This window comes from Ochotona princeps, chromosome 11, assembly GCF_030435755.1.
Source record: "Ochotona princeps isolate mOchPri1 chromosome 11, mOchPri1.hap1, whole genome shotgun sequence".
Taxonomy (NCBI): domain Eukaryota; kingdom Metazoa; phylum Chordata; class Mammalia; order Lagomorpha; family Ochotonidae; genus Ochotona; species Ochotona princeps.
This window is the reverse complement of record NC_080842.1, coordinates 45,374,998-45,389,985: the sequence shown is the minus strand read 5'-3', so window position 1 is coordinate 45,389,985 and position 14,988 is coordinate 45,374,998.

Here is a 14,988-nt window from a genome sequence, read left to right as displayed (position 1 = left end):
CTGCTAGGCCACGCTGCCGGGCCCTATAATGCTTTTAAAATTCATTCCTACCTGGTTTCTTTAAACATTAAAATAATCATTGTTAAATCCCTCCCAGTCCATTGCTTTTTGCCCCTGATTTGTTGTTTGTTTGTTTTGGCTAATAGTTTTGTATGAATGTAGAATACTTCTTACTGTCATGTCTCTGTTGTGTAGTTGTCTCAAGTCTTTCTCATTTCATGACGATATAAGCCTCCTCTATTCTCAATTATTCCAGTTCTCTCTGGAGGCAGGATCAGAGGTCACAGGTTAAAAGATCTGTCCCACAAGACCACTTCACACATCAGAGAGCAGCTACAAAGAGCAGGTTGTCACCTACAGCTCTGACCTATCGCCTGTTCATCAGAGATCCTTCCATTTGAGTCCCAAATAATTTGCCGAGCAGCTCGCAGAACTCATTGAAGCTTGTATTTATTCATCCCAATGAGAAGCATCATGTAAATACATAGGCTGTGACATTATGTAGAAAATCCTGGGTTCTAGCACCCAGAACCCCTTAACTTCTAAAGAAAAAAAGTTACCATTCCTGTTTAAAAAGATACCTAGACCTAATTGTGTCATATACTATCATTAATAGGCTATTTTATTTAGGTCAAGAATTCAGAGATGGCACGGTGAGGATGCTTTGTCTTGCTGTCCCCACGTCTGGGGCCTCCCCTGAGCAGACAGGGAGTCTAGGGAGCAGTTCAATACTGACAGGCAGCACTTCTCTAACCAACTTTCAGTGTTGTGTTCAGTTGTTGATTACACATGTCAGCTTGGGACCATAGTTGCTCTAATAACTAAAAGCGTTCACATTGAGAGATTTTCTTGTATGGACTGTATTGGGCTTCCTCAAAGCATGCTGGCTACGTCAGAAGGTCAATTACCACATGAAAATTTGTGAGCAGTCGTGTTTCCTTGTATGATTTACTTTTGGACAGCTTATAATATGACTTTCACTGGACTCCTAATGCTACCCGAACTATAAAGTAATAACAAAGTTCTGACCCCTTAATGGGAGGAAGGTCAAAGTCATATTTTAAGAATATATGAATTAAAAAATATTGTAGAAACCATTTATAGAAAACATAACCCACCAAGCATCAGTTTAGTAAATTAATGGGACTCTAGAATTGTAATAGGATTCATACATCTTTCAAAGAAACAGAACATCTTTACTCCATTGAACTTTTCATTTCAGTTTAAATGCTATTTTAATTTTCGTCTTGATAGTTTAAGCAGTTCAGGTCATGGTTGAAAACTATGTCATTTAAAGACCATTAGGAGACATACATTTTCCAGAATAGCAGAAAAATCATTTTAGCTCCCTATTAGCTTTTCCTGTGCCGAATCATAAAATGAATCAGCTTTACACTAGGAAGTCACCGAGGCTCAATAAACTAATCAATGAACTAAGGCTGGAGCATATGGTAAACATATCTACTCCCCCCAAGATATTTTAAGCCTCATCAAAATATTCTAAACCAGATGTGTAACCAATCTTTTTAATACGATGCTGAAATCCATATAAAAGATTTTTGTTAAATTCTTACAAATATACACACTTGAGTTCTTGCCTGACTGCTTTCTCTATATGTCCAATTATTCACAATATATTGGAGCTAGATCTAGAGAAATTAAGGAGAGTCTGTAATACAATTGGCTCTTTGTGATAATATTTGTATTGGCAAAAAAGTTGAAAGAATAATGAAGCATACTGGCTTATGGCCCATAAGTAGATTGCTACCAATACAGCATTCTTCTAACAGGTACTCAGCCCAATAGATTGTGGAAGAAAGGTCATATGAGGTATATTCAAATGGCTATGTGTGACTGTTAACAAAAATAATATGTTGATGACAAGTTGCCAACTATATTAGCTTTTCCATTAGATTCCTTTAATCTTAGAGCTGTAATAAGCGAATGGAGTGTTTTTTCCTTCATCCGTGTGGAAATGACAGCTCATGTCAAATAGACAGTAGTATAAGTGATTCATGTTGTCTTTTGCATTAAACTAATGCCTCTAATCTTGTGTCTGGGTTCCAGAAAGGAAGAAGATGAAGTCAAAACTCTGAAATCTCTAGAGGCTCCTTATATTATCCTAGGATTTTTCCTAAGAAAAATAGTAAGACCTTGATAAAAATGAGAGGCCACTTGAATGTGTTCACAACTCATTAGGGGGCCTTAACATTACAAGAAATTTTGGGCAAAATAGCGCCACTAGTTTCTTTGCCTCAACAGTAGAGAAAGGATAGGAAACTGAATCTAAGTGTTTTAGAAGTGATATTAATACATAAAAGCTTAAAACATCATTTGAATATTTCCTGGGTTTTCTTTCCTCTCCTGCTCTGAAATGTTGTAAGAACATTTAATTTGATTTATTGTCTTGGCTTTCTATTTTTAAAAAGTAAAACATCTTATTTCTCCAATTTATTAGATCCTAATCAAATCATCTATTTTTAATCCAGTACTGGACACATGTATTCTGTTGAGCCAACCCTCTAATGCCAACAATTTCAAGAAATACAATAGAACAGCGTTTACAACTTACGTTACCTATGTACAGCTTGGGCATGTATAAGGATATAGTTTTGTAGTGTATTCTCAAGTGCAGGGTCCCAGGTACAGGTATGCATGATGAGTTAAAAGCAAGTGCAACTACTGGCTTTCGCTGGGACCTTAAGCTACTATCAACTAGATTGTGCTTCAGCTTCCTCATGTATAAATTTGAGATTGTAGTAATATCAACTTCTTCACAATGTTCTAAGAATTCAACCATATTTCATGAATAAAGTTACTGGAACAAAGCCAGATTCAATGCTTTATTATTAATTTTTCTTATTATATTATTTTTATCTCTCATTTTTCATTCTCAGAAATGATCTCATGAATTTTCCTAGAAAAGCATGTTTATTATATGTACATAATTACTTCAGTGGCTCATTTTCCATGTCCTATTTTACAAAAAAGTGAACAAATTACAGTTAAACATTTGTGTTCGGTTAGCATCACAGATGTTCATTCACATGACCAGTGAATACTACCAGTATATTCTGAAAATAATGATGTTGTTAATAACTCTGATAGTTCGGTAAAAACCCAGGTTGTACTTCTTTCTCTGCATGATTTTATAATTATCAATGACTCTTCCCATTATGGGTTGTCTGAGCATTTATGTCTCTGCAAGAAAAAGTGAACCAATCCAACCCGAGAGAAATTAGGTGCATCACACATTATTTTAAAATATTTGAAAGGAAGAATTACACAAGATGAGGGTGGGCAGTGTCCCCCAGAAGTATACTTGCTCCCCAAATAACCACAAAGCAGGAGTTGAGCAAAGCAGACAACAAGGAGCCTGCAGCTTCATCCAGACCTCCAACATGTACAGCAGGGACTCAAACATTTGTATCATCTTCTGTTGATTTCCCAGACCATTCGCAGGTAACTGGGTTGGAAGCTGAGCACTCAGGAAATGAAATAGCACCTATTTAGAATTCCAGCATCACAGGTAGTTATTCAACTCATTTTGCCACAAAGCCAATACCAAGTTGTATCACATTTGAGATAAAAGGCATATCTACATTAGTAATTGTAGAACTGCCCATAAACTATCTTATAAAATGCACCAGATTTTCTATTTCAATGTCAAGTTGCACACACAAGCTAGAAGAGACTGTGCAATTATTTTTTAGCATATGTCAGGCTCAAAATAACATCCATCAGGTCATGATTTGAGAAAGAGGGTTAACATCAGTGCTGGGAGACAAGAAGTTAAGCTGCAATTGTTTACACCACATCCTATTATGGTGCAAGTTCAAGTCCTGGCTGTCTTGTTTCTGACTCAGTTGCCCGCAGTTGTGAATGCTTCACCCCATTTGGGGAGTGAATCAGTAGATAGGAGATCTCATCATCTCCATTTCTTCCTCTTTTCTGTTTATTTGCCTTTCAAATAAACTGGTTGACTTAAAAAAGAAGGGTAACTGCTTTTAGTTTGATTAAACACAAAAAAAATAGATATTAGATAAGTAACAGTTTCAAATAGTTGTTATAATTTCAAGTGAATTCAGTTGCTTTCGTTTTACATACAGACAAGAAAATTGAAAAACATCATTAAAATCACATCTTTTTTTTAATGCCTAAATGCATGTGTGTGTAGGTTTCCAAGTTTTCCTTGCTAAGCCTCAGCCAAAAGATACTCATTCAAAAGTCTAGGAGAGGGTGTAGTGATTTAACAATTCTGGGCGTTCATAGCATTAAGATTAAAGATAACTAAACTGCGCATTGTCATAATCTTTTGCCAAGGAAAATTCAATTTTAAAGTGCTTTTCTGTATAAAATATTGCAGATTGTTTACACATGCATTCCAAAGTAATAGAGACTGACTTTGACACATGGAAGTAAGAGGGAAATGGAATATTAAAACAATCATCAACAATTTATACTCTGTTCGACTGCTTTCTACAACATTGTCCAGGGTGGCCAATTTTTAATAACCATTTAAGTATTTATTGAAAGGCAGAAAGCAGGGATTTTCTTTCTACTGATTCATTCCCCCAGAAGCCTGCAGCAGCTAGGGGTAGGTTGAACTCGGTCTGTGTCTCCCACATGGATAGCAGTGACCTAAGTGTTCAAGTCTGTGTCTCCCACATGGATAGCAGTGACCTAAGTGTTCAAGTCTGTGTCTCCCACATGGATAGCAGTGACCTAAGTGTTCAAGTCTGTGTCTCCCACATGGATAGCAGTGACCTAAGTGTTCAAGTCTGTGTCTCCCACATGGATAGCAGTGACCTAAGTGTTCAAGTCTGTGTCTCCCACATGGATAGCAGTGACCTAAGTGTTCAAGTCTGTGTCTCCCACATGGATAGCAGTGACCTAAGTGTTCAAGTCTGTGTCTCCCACATGGATAGCAGTGACCTAAGTGTTCAAGTCTGTGTCTCCCACATGGATAGCAGTGACCTAAGTGTTCAAGTCTGTGTCTCCCACATGGATAGCAGTGACCTAAGTGTTCAAGCCATTGCATGATTCCTTTTAGGAAACTGGAATGAGAGAAGAGTCGGACTTGAACCCAAACACTTCAATATGTGAAGTGGGTTCTCCACATGGTATTTTAACTCTTTTACAAATTTTTTACTCCTAATCATCTTTTTTGTCACAGGTTAGTTTCCTATCAGCTACTCCTGAATTAAATGCATTTAATTTAAATTAATTTAATTTATTAATTTGTTCTCCCCATAAGCTTCAGATTGCTTTGTGATTATTAATACTTATACATAATTATTAATTATATATTTATTATATAAGATATTTGATCAATTTGTGATTATAATTTTTCATTATATTCTAAATCAGTTGAGGTGATACACTGTGTCTAGTATGGCTATAATTCTATCAAGAAAGTAAGATCCAGGAAGTCTCTGTGTGTCTAGGCCCACCATGCATTCCTCCAGCTTATAATTTTACTTTCACTCAATGTGTCATAGCGACAGTATCGCTGAGGACAGCATCGCTGAGGACAGATCTAGACACAGACAACAAACTTCTGGGATGCACTAGCCAAGCTTTACTGAAGCCCAGCTCTGGCTTTCAACTCCACAACATGAGGCAGGGAGTTATTGTTTCGTGTTTTAAGGTAGGAGCAAAAAGTATATATAATCATAAACTATAATCATTTTAGTTGATCCTGAACCCCCAAAGTGTTCTTGACTGTAGCAATTTTCACTTTCCTTTGGAAATCAGGACACCACCCATTCCATTTGCCCTCTTTTCTGTGTCTCAGAAGAACGATTTGTCTAGATTACATCCATGAAACTCATTCACATTCAGACGGGGAGCACTAGAAGCACCAGAGAAAAGGAGGCGTAAAATAGATGAAGAGCAGCAAAGGGTGGCCTTGGGGTATGTGTACCACAGGCTTCCTCCAACAGGGTGATCCCCAGCAGCCAGCAACTGTGTGTTCAAATGATGCGGGCCGCACGTATTACAAGATCATTTGGGTGTTTTCTTCATAGCTTCCTGCAACTTTTCTATCCTTGTTCATTCTTTTGCCTCGTCTCCTTTTGTAATTAGCTGTAAGATTCTAGAAGATCCCTGGAGATTTTTACAACTCTATCTAGTCCACCTTGCTCCTGCTGGAGTGTCTCCCAACCATGTAGGTGATTGTCATTTTGCTCTGAGCTTATTAAACTCTGAAATCACGTTTGTACATCATGTTTTTCTTCTAAATTTATGATTGAGACATGTACTAAAATATCTTAAGCAAGAATATGTTTTCTGACCTTCCTTACTCTGTCTTGGGAAGATAACGTCAGGAAAACAGGAGGGATTAGCATAAAACAGTGTGACTATTTTGTAATAAGCCTTAAAGCCCAGGGTTTCCATTGCAAACACAGAATCTTTAAGTAAAGCTTGAATATGGGATTGTGTCATGTTGTGCAGTGGACCCAAAATCTCTGGCTCAGTGTTTTCTTATTCAGCAAATGGAGTGCTAATCAACTCCTCCCTCATATTCCATAGATTCTGTCAATGATCCGTTGAAATCAGTAACATAAAATGTCCACATAACAAAATTATAGGTATGTATTTTATTAATATCGAGGCAGAGTAGTCATCAAATATTCAAATTTTGTTATGATAGTAATCTTTGAAAGAATGATGTCAAAAATAATTGTGCCACACAATGATTTGAAGAAAAAAAACTAATTGGGAATTAAAACCTTGAGTCATATTATACATATATAAAAATTTTAGTAGATACTTCAATCAACATCAGATACATGATATGCCTAGAGCACGTTATTTCTAAAATTTTCTATTCTATGTAACTATTTTACAGATATGTTTTATTAAGTTGCAATGTTTAGCAAACTACTCTGTTATTATTTGAAATAAATTTTAATAATTGAAATGCACATATTGAAATACAAAAAGAAATTACATAAGTAATATGCAAGGTGAATTATCAATTTATTCAAAAGGGGTTGCTTAGTTTTAATGCTGTGAAATATTGGTAAAAGCAAGATTCTATATTAACAAAAACAATTTTAATGAGAAAACACATTTCTTGACATCTCAAGGGAAAATCATTAAAATTATCTTAACATTTGCATTTGTCACTTTTTATTATTTAAAACATTATATGTCACTTTTAGTGGTAGCGGCAACTTCTCTGTAGATTAGTCTACTTTTCCACTTCAAGTAATATTGAAATAATTATGAAGATGCATGGATTTTTGTTAATTAAACAGACATAAAAATAATTTTCTGCATATTCTAAAATGAGAAACCTAGCTTTAATTAATTTCTTTTGGGAAAAGTTAGGAGTATAAAGTACAGTGCAAGGGAAATTAAATACTTTAATTCACTTAAAACATTCTTCTACTCAAATATTTTTCTATTTAAAATTTCTTAAATTAAGTAAAAGCTTTTTGAGAATGTGGTGATTTTTAATTAGAGCAGTTAATGTATTCTCAAATAGGAATTATCCATCTTTTTTTCTGAAAAATGTCTGGCAGTAAGTTTTTAGGTTTTACAGGCTGCTTGATTCCTCTTGCAGTTACTAAACCCTGTGTTTATATTAAAAACCAGATTTCAACAAGGGGGATATATATGAATGGTTTTGTCTGAAAAATGACTATTTTTTGGCATAATTATCAACACCTTTTCAAAGTGGGCAACACTCTATTTTCTTCAATTTGTTTTTTGTTGTTGTTGTTTTGCTGCCTGTCACTGTTTGCTTTGGCAGGCAGTTGGAATCAGCAACCAGCGACAGAAATCAAACTAAGGCACTTGAATGTTGTAACTGCTGGTGAAATAGCCACGTTTCTCTCTAGCGTTGCTTATTTCAATATTGATAACTTTTACTTAAAACTTGATATATTACACACTTGAATTGAGAGTATTTTCACTTTTTACTCTAGGAATCAAATAATAAGAAATAATCTAAAGTTCATTTAGGAACAACAATTGAACAGATAATACAAAATAGTTGAGACATTCTAATTAAGGAAAGTGCTCTTTAATTGGAGGGGTGCTGGAGACAAGGCAGGAGACGCCACAGGCTGTGGGATGTGCTAAGCTGACCCAGAACAACCACTGGCATGCTCAGTACTGGCCTGGAACTGGCCTGGTTGGGGAACTAGGGGAAGGCCCTAGCTGGGTGGAGTTTCCCAATAAGGGGCACAGGAGCTGGAAGGGGGCTGAGTTCTGGCCGGGTCACGGTTGTAATCTCTCTTGGCATAAGTGTCGATTGGGACAAGCCGCATCGTGCCGGGTTAGACCGCAGCACAGTTTGGTGCTCCAGAGGACCAGGGTGGATGAGGGACGGATTCGGCCAGGTTTCAACCCCAAATGAGCCATATATGAGCTATACGTGGGTATGGACGAGCCGTGGCTGGGCTGAAACTTCCAACCGCAGGAACCAGAACGGGTTGAAGACCAGTTAAGAATGGCCGCTGCTCGTGCTGGGGCAAGAGATGGAATGAGTGGTGCTGGCCCATGGACCTGCTGGTATGCGTGAAACATGACTCCAGGAGGGGTCTAATGGAGGAACCTGAACAGTTCCTCTGACAGGACACTGACCCTACAATAAGCGCAGGAAGCATGGAGGTAAACAACCCAGAAGAGGCTATGGAAAGTGTCCCACTGGCATACATCTGGCTCAGGTTGAGGGCGGACCTGGCTGAGTCGGTTCGTGTCATCCACTGGTAAATCTGAGCGCTGGAGCTGTGTGGGGGTCTGGCCAGGTTCGGTTGTGATAAACACAGTACACAACACAAAATGCCAAGGCGAGGCTGCCTGTGCCTGTTAGGAACACAGCACCCAACTAGCACACATCCCACTGGTTTAGGTGAGGGTCGAGTGTGTGACGGGCAGAGCCGGGATGGACTGCAATACTCATTGGTTCCGGTGGAGGTCAGGGCTGAGAATAGAACCAACCCAGCGGTTGCAACCACCAGCTGATGGGGTGACGGACTGAGTCGAGCACTGTGTTTGCTAATACATATAGGAACCTGATCTGGGAAACCTCAAAGTCTTTTTGGGGATCCCTTCAATCAAAATGGAGGAAACAGAACATTAACCAAGAAAAGATGGAAGATGGAGTAGATCAACCAACCACCTCAGCTATATGTTGACAGCGAAACACTGGGCAAGGGGAGACTCTATGATGAACTATGTCAATCAGTGGACTCTGCACCTGCCTCATTGTACCTGGATTGCTGCTGATGGTATGTTGGAGCTTTTGACGGAGTGGGATGATACTCTGCTGGCTCTGCCTTCAGACCAGAGGGGGTCTCTCTGAGAAGGTGTTGAACTTGACTGGGCAATGGGACGCTGGACTATATGTTTGTTATATGCTGGCAATGAGGGAATCCCAAATGAACTTGAGCTGTGGTTATGCAACGGGGTGGAGGAATCCACCATGGGGGGAGGGTTTGGGGAGGGATGGGGAAAATCCCAGTACCTATGAAACTGTCACGTAATACAATGTAATTAATGTATAAATTAATTCAAAAAATGCAATAAAAATATTAAAAAAAATTGTAAGTATAAGTTATTCAAATCTGTTTCCAATCATGAATGTATCCTGACATAAAACTTTTACTTATTTCATGGTGCCATGTGTTGTTTTGATATATGTGAACATTGTTTAAGAGTTTGATTGGATATCAGAAGCAAGTTTTATATACTTTTAGTATATGGCAACAATATTGCAGCTGAAACGTGATCCATGTTTTTTAGATTTGTATTTTATTTTATAAGTGAAAGAGAGAGCTGGAGAGACAGTGAGAGAGCATGATCTTCTGTGTGATGCTTCACTCTCCAAATTGCCGCAAGAGCCACAGCTGGATCAAGTGGACACCAGGAGCCAAGATTTCCATGTGGGTTTTTCCTATGCATAGCAGGAGCCCAAGTACATGAGCCATGCCTTGCTACCTTCCCACGTGTATGAGCAAAACAGTGAATCAGAAGCAGGGCAGTGGGACTCGAACCAGCATTTAGATAAGTGATGCCAACATTGCAAATGGCTGTTAAGCCACTGTACTGCAAAGCTGGCCCAACCATTCACTTTTAAAACAAGAGATAACATAGATGATGCTACTATAATGCTAATAAGGGATAATGCACTAGTGTGTTTTTGTACTTTAAATATGATTGTTCTTCAGGTCTACTTCTCTTTTAGGAAGAAATTGTATTCTGAAGTTGGAATGCAAGCAATCGGTTTGCCATAAGAGTAGTTCTATGTTATTGAATGATGAAGGTCTTTAGAGTTGGGGGCATTTAAGTTTCATTTTAGTATTTAGGCTTATGAACATGGAGACTTTATCAACAATACTAAGTTTTAGTCTTACCATCTGTTAAAACTGTATCTTTGCTCTGAAGACTAAATTATTGGTTCTAGCTTCTAGTCAAGAAACGATCAATTCTCACACTTATTCTTCAGATTTTTAATGAAAACAGCATATCTCTTCTTTCAGATCTGAAGAAAAAACTGTCAATATTTTTTTGTCTCATACTGCAATGACAGAAAAGATCTAGAGTGTGTAGAAAGTAAAGAAGATTTTCTGGCTTTTTCTTTAGGAACTATTTCCTCGAGAGAAATAGAATGTTTTCATGACAGGCAATATTTTCGTCTAGGAATTGACTGGCTATTATGTACTGCTTTCAACTGTAAATGAGAATCTAGCAATTCTAATTAAAATGGAATCTTTCATTTTTGGAATAAACTATACAGTCACAGTTTTGGCAGTGAAATATCATGTATAAATACTAATAATTATTCCCTAATGTTTTACAATTCCACATACTTTCAAATGTCTGTATTGACAGGAGATCCTCATAAATTATTTTTAATTACATTGTAGTAATATAGATTGGAAACATCAGTTCCAAAGTCATGTTGACATATGGGGAATCAGTAAAATGAGTTATCTTTAGGAAAACTACCAAAAAACATGGTAATCCTTATTTTGTAACAAGTTATTGGGTTTATTTTGCACTCAGTATCATAGTAGTACAGAATAGCTTGAAACTTCAGATACTTTTGCCAAACATTTACAAATATTCTTCAAAACAATCAGAAACATAATAGAAGGCATTATAATTACAAGCCATAAAAGAAAAAAATGTGACTACATACACTTAATGGATGCAAACAATTGCCATTATACTGCTTTATGAAGACCCGAACTGTTTCCATTTAGTTAAGCCATGTCTTTTAATTTTATCTTTGTTATATTGCTTTCTATATATCATGGCCTTCACTATTCAGATGCAAAGTCCAAGACATTTTATCAGCCAACAATTACTTTTTTTTCCTTATCTTGAGACAGATATTTTAGAAATTGCCTAAGATCAAATATTAGCTTCCAATATTTATTGGCTCACAAAGCATCTATCCCTCTTCAAAATTCTAATCTCTTTCTCCCATTCAAGAAATGCAGAAGGTTCGTTTCTCTTTTGAAAAGATAGCAGAGGCTATTTTAAGGAAAATCTTTTTTATGGGGTTGTTATTTTTTTGTTCAGCCTTAATACAACAAAGGTATAGATTAGCAAAGAAAAAAAAACATGTGATTAAATTTAACATGAAACAAAATTATAAAATCTCCATATCTTCCTTGCAGTGTTTTAATATCTACTCACACACAGATGCCATTCCCCTGGTTGACACCAGTCACAGCTAGTCTCTTGGTTCCTGTTGCATGTGGATTAAACTTTCATGTTTGTCGCTTCTCCTTCTTATTCAGGTCTAGCCTTCCTGCTTCCTGACTGCAGCCTTGGGTCATCAGTGTACATCAGTTTCTCAGTCACAATCACCTTCTGTATACAATTGTTTCCCAGTTAGCTTTGCTTAGACCAAACATCACATGCAAGAGAGAGGAAGCGTTTACAGTTTCAATAATGGTTCCTTTGTCCCCAGGTATCTCCATGAACTCTTCATAAGTATGTGATATCAGCTTGCCTGCTGAAATTTGTGTTTTTGCCACTGTCTTTTTAGGCTCAACTCCTATTGAGTCTGTATGAATGTTAACCTCCACTTGAAACAGAACCCACATTCATTTTCTTGATGCAGGCCTCTTGTGTGATTGGAAACTTTGATCTTTCCACTCAGATTCAATGCATTGCATCCTTAAGCTCCGACCTCTAATGAAACCTTGCCGGTGTCATCCTCTGGACTTGAATTGTAAAGTCAACCCTTTTATCTCTATTGTTATATTCTATATTCCTTGAGAGTGCATCATCCAATTGCATTTAGAACAATACTTATTATGTGAAAAAAATACATATAACTATTCGAATTAGGTTACTCTGCTTTCAAAGTGCAAACAAAAGAAGATAAAGTGGGTTTTAATTTTTTAGACCAATGAGGTCATTAGTTTTCAGGAACTCCATTTGGAAAGTCTTTGACAAAGATTTGGTAATGGTCTCAGAACTTTCCTGTGGACTATAGCGGTGAAACAATCAAACCAAACTAAAACAAAAGATGATAAATAGGAAAGTAGTTTGCCAAGTACACCTGTTCTCCATATTTATAAGAGAACACTATCCAGCTCCCCAAAAAAAATCTCACAATGGAAAAAGAATAGCTTAATCTGTCAGTAATTACTTTAAAATGTCTCTAGTGGGTCAAATGCTAAGTTCTTCATTATATGTATCATGCAAACCCATGTTAAGAAATCACATAAATGTGGTATCTTTCTACAGATAGAAACGTGCAAAAGAGGCACTGGTATAGAACTTCAAAAAATCCACAGATTGTGTTTATTCAACTTCTGGTTGCTAATTTCAATTTTAGTCAAATTCTGTGTGAAGCTTGACTTTTGTGTAGTCAAAGCACAAGCTGTATTTTGTCACAATATATAGACTCAAAATACAATTTCACACATACACATATGAGTCCTTTCATTTGAGAATACTGTAAGCCATTATTTATACTGCTGAATCATCAGCAAGAATGACACCCTCAAGTTTGTCCTTCTTCTTCAGGAAAGACTATCTATCGTAGGGCTCCATGTTGATGTCAGACTCGAGAACACACCAAAGAGGAAGGGTAGAAGAAAATCATAATGGGTTCCTTTTTATCTATAAACTGTGTTTGGACTTAAAATTGATCTGTGAAAAAACCCTCCTAAATGAAATCTCTTACTGGTTTATAATAAAATGCAAACTTTGTATTTAGTTACATCTCCTGGGAAAATGTTTCCATTTACCTTCTAAATTCCCTGATAACATAAGTGGCTTCATTTTCTTTTTAAGAAAATATTTGATATTATAGGAATTTTCTGTGAGCTCAATATTTTTTATACAATTCAGAACTGAGTATTACTATATCATTGTTAATACAAAAGAAAAATCATGTCAGGTGACATTTCACATCCATACAACCTTTGTAGATCCTGATTATACATTTAGAAGATGAATCAATACAAATGTACGAATGCAAAAATGGATAATTTTTGCAAATGATGTTGAATACTTATGCTTCCTCCATTTTATATCCACCCTTTGTGTTAAAAACATTTAAAACATCCAGGAAAAGAAAAGTCCTAGCAAAGCCAAGAAAATATAATGGCGCAAGTAGAAAAGGAAGAGGGTCAGGATGGCAGACTAGAATATGAGTAAAGGAAATATAGGAATTGGACAACATTCCCTTCGACAATAATTTCTGTTTGGTTCCTTGTAAAGCAGTCTGAACATATTTTTTTTCTTCCCATTACTACTTTTAGAAATATAATTGTACACTTCTTTTTCTACATATTTGCATTGTTCAAAACATCATTGGCTTTGAAGACAAAGTGTTGCCTTGATGGTATTTATAAGGAATATATATTTTATATATACATAGAAAATCGTCTTTCATTTTTTGTCAATTTTGTTTTCACTCGTAAAGATTTTCAACACTCGCAAGCCGGGTAGTTAATGAAACATCAGCAAGTAAAGTCAAGATTACATCAAGCATTCTCCAGTATTTAAATTATAATCATGCTTAAAAATACTTGAAAGACCCTAAAACTCAAAACTTCCTTGTGACAATGAACAGGTTATAGCTTAAAACGTGGAAATATTCATAACACATCTTATTAAAGTGTTTTATTTTTCATGATATTTCATTTCCATTTATCTCTAATACATAATACAAATCTGCAAGGAAGTATGTACAAGACCAAAGTTTAATTTCCATCCAAAAGAACAATATTGGTTGATGTGGACACTATTATTCAATTACTAGTTTTATATTTAAAGGTACAAAGTGAAAAAATTTCACATTCAAGCTTGGAACACATCATGAAACATATGCATATTTTAAGAAAATAAAATTTTTACACTCTGCAAAAATAAGTATAGCCATTCCAAAACATCACTCAGATATTCTTCAGTCATATGGGAGAACTTGGCACACTGAAAACTGAGATGTTAAATTCACAGGTTGCCTCAAACCTTAAGATACATCATAAATGCTAAATCATAAAACTCCTCATTGTAATCATTGGTCCTGTCTGTAGAAGCAGGTGTTAAAGATCTACCTTTCTGGTACCTTCTCTAGATCAGGTGATGGTGAATGAATAACCGACAGGCCAAGGTACTCACAGGAAGGTAATGACAAGAGACTAAATCCAAATCTCCTTCTAACAGCAAAACACTTCAGAAACTCCAATTATCAACTGATAAACTTCATCTCTAGTAAGACTTGCTGGCTCTCTGTTCCTGTCACTAGGAATTTAGAATGCCATTTCATACACAAAACAAAGATGACTGCCATTAAAATTCAGTCCTGGTATGATTGGGGCACTGTCCCCAATTTTCTAGTATAGAAAATGCCATAAAAATTTACAACACATTTTTTTAACTGACTCAGTCCAAGACTTGGAAGCTGGAAGGGGCAGAACTAAAAATATTTCTTATTTATAAACTGGCTAAATTTAATGTTTTTCTAATTTTATTCATTTTACCTTGAAAACAATTGGCTTG